This window comes from Gavialis gangeticus, unplaced genomic scaffold (genome assembly GCF_001723915.1).
Source record: "Gavialis gangeticus isolate Ggan-Ray unplaced genomic scaffold, GavGan_comp1, whole genome shotgun sequence".
Classification (NCBI taxonomy): Eukaryota; Metazoa; Chordata; order Crocodylia; family Gavialidae; genus Gavialis; species Gavialis gangeticus.
In genome coordinates this window covers 11,103,193-11,106,482 of record NW_017729022.1, presented here as the reverse complement: position 1 = coordinate 11,106,482, position 3,290 = coordinate 11,103,193, and positions in this window count along the sequence as shown.

Sequence of the window (3,290 nt, the reverse complement as noted above, 5' to 3'; positions counted from 1 at the left end):
GTGCTGGCTATCCCTCAGGATGTTGGCGTCGGCCAGTCCATTAAGGATGGCCTCTTTAATAAACTTTTCTAAGACCTTCCCCGGGATAGAAGTCAGGCTGATGGGCCTATAGTTAGCCAGATCCACTTTTCTCTGATCCTTCGATCTGGTATCCCGTATCCTTCTACGACCAGGTCATCTTCATGTTCCTCACTTAGACCCATGCAGTTTTTCTGTGGTGAATAGTCCTTGCAGAGAAAGGATTTTTATGTGCATGCCTTCTGCTTAGCTCATGATCTGTCTCTAGAAATTTACTTACAGAATGTATTAGGTGTCCTGCACTTCTGTGTTTTCGAGACATTTCAATTAAACGTATAAAATAAAAGACAAAATGAATGTACTTTCCATCACCCATGTATCATCTCCAGTATCAGAAAGATCACTGAAGCTGAAATGTGAACCTATTTAATTAAGTCAGATCCCCAAAGGATCCTAGACATGGAGGTCTGTAGAGATGCACTGAATGTCAGCGTTCCTTGTCCTATGCTAGCTAGCCTTGCTTGCTTTCAGGCCTGTAGTCTGGGTTCTGCCAGATTTCGGATAACGTGAAAAACCTCAGAGTCTAAAGCAATACGGTCAGGAATTTCAGAAGACTTCTGTTTACTTATTTTTGTGTACATAAATTCCTGAGAGTGTTGGTCTGTAATATATGTTTTCCTCACTCAGTTATTTACTGTGTGCTTTTGCATGTGGTTTCTGATGGTTTTCTGGATTCATATGATGCAGTTTATTTCTTTTCTGTTTTCTTCTGCCTTGCCAGTGATGATGCTCCCAGTTAGATTGTCACAGATCTATACATTTCAATGCTTTTCAGTTGTGCCTCAACTTAGCCGCTATTTGTTGGCTTAAATCTAATGGATAACCTCATGGCAGGATATGAAGTTACAGAGAATAGCAGTCCATAGCATAAATGTTGCATTATAATCACAGAGATTAGCTTAAAAATGTTTTGACTTCAGGGTCTGCTCTCAAAGATGGCACTGTTGCCAACTTATAACTGATGGTAAGAGACACGTTCGGTAAAGGAGTCAGTCAGCTTTGCACTTTACAAATGCACCTCACTCTTTAGGAGGCTTTCGTAGCCTTGAATGGACTTCCAAGGCATTGAAGTCCAAAGAAGGTTGTGCTGAATCAGGACATAAGAAGGCAGTTGGCTTACTCTGTTGCCAAAATATAAAGATGTTGTAACATCACTGTTAGTGCTTTATGTCACTGCAGCCAACACTAATATTTCAACGCAGAAATAATCTCTGTCTCCAAAGGAGGAGGGGAGAAGGAGAACTGTTTTTGTAGGTGGCACACTGTGATTTTTCATCACTATATCATTCATAGTAAGCAGTATACATGGTCATAGGAAAAAATTTGGCTTCCAACTAATGATCTGATAGGATGATGGATGTAGGGGTAGCACTGTGCATTATCACAGAGAGGAGCTATACATACAATTCAAGGGTCTGACAGCTGGCTAGTTTGATTTAAAATTACAATTTGAACAGAAATCAACTCTGTTTCTTGACAGTCATTAACTGAGAACCATAAAAGTGCCATTAATTCTGTAGTAGTCAGCAAATGTTTTGTAATGATCTAACACTAATGCACCCTCTCCTATAAAGCCCCCACAGCAGCAATGGTTAACTGTACACTACTTGGGTTTTCTAAAGCTGAAAATCAGTGCCAATGCACCTGCTTTTCAGAAGATCATTAGGTAAAAATCCCAATGTAGTCCAATCAACCTGGCTTTAGTTACCTTACCGTCTGCTCTAGACGAAAATTAATGTTATTAGATGCGTCTTTCTCTCAAGATTGGCTGGTGTTTGGTTACTGTGCCAGCTGTCTGAGAGGTGCTTAGGTCTGTTCTATGCTGACCCAGCTCATTGTCTGGGTAGGGCCCAAGTCCCAACATACTACACTAACGCATCGACTGGAGCCTGCACCAGCTGTTACACTATTGTACAGGTACTTAAAAGGATTACAGCACACTAAACCACAAGCTTGGCAGCAGATACTCTCTTGTCAAACCAGAGCTCTGCTGCAATTCTCACTGAGACCATTATAAAATGGGAACACTGAAGTCAGGTATAAATGAGTTAAAAAAAAGCTGGGGGCGGGCGGGGTGGGGGGGACAGACAACACAGGGTGGGAAACTCCTGCAGTCACATGGATTGCAACAAATGAAATCCGATTAACAACTCTTTCTTTTATTACAATTTCCTGTAGAAAACACAAATTAGCATAGCAAATCCTGCTTTATCTCCAAACAGAATTACAGATCCTTAGTCTGAAATCTGCTCTTTCCTTTTGAAACTAAAAGTCAAACAGGAGAACCTGTCAACTTCAGAGGAGAGATTTGTAACATCTTAGTAGTTCTAAGGGGGGTGATTGTTTTTCTGGGCATTGGTTTCAGATAGCAGTGGTTCCCTCTACATGTACACAGTATCTCGGCCACACAACCACAATTCTCTGGTCTACAAGATGCATTTTCTCTTGTATACCATTTCTATGGTACTGTAAGTTACCAATACTCCCCGTTTGTCAGTCCAGCCTTCTGGAAGCATGCAATAAAACTGCTTTTCTTTTAAATAGCTGATAGTGATGACATTTACTACACTAAAGTAGCCATAGGGAAATGCGAAATACCAAAAACAAACTCACTTATTTCAAACACAGAATGCTTCTATTAACTGAGCTACTTTAGTAATATTCTGCAGAAGGAATGTTTTAAATTGTCCATTCATAAAGCTCTCAGTATACCCTTATATCACTTAAGGGAACATTTTTAAAGTGGTAAGTAGGGATTTTGCATATGTGGATCCCATTGACTTTACCAAGATTCAAGCTGCTAAAACCCCACACAGTACTTTGAAAATGGACCCCTTAGCGTCTTTCTCCTTCGGTAAATATTAATAAAGTAGCAGAAATACCGGTGCAATTCATTTGGGATGACAATCTTTTCCAATTAAAGTTCCATACAATAAAAACACTATCTCCCCAAAGTTTGGGTTTTTTTCCTATTTGGATTTCCAATTATGCTTCTGTTAAAACACACATACATACACATAACCCTCCCCACCTCCTGTGTATTTTTGATGTTGTCAATAACAGTCATAAATAAAGATAAATCAAGGTCTAGAACAGAAGGATGCCATGAGAAAAGGGTAAAAAATCTTGCACACACAGCTGCTACTTCGTAATTCCGTGTTGACTGTTCCGTCCACAGTCTTAAGCTATAAAGGGAGAAGTCCCCTTACAGT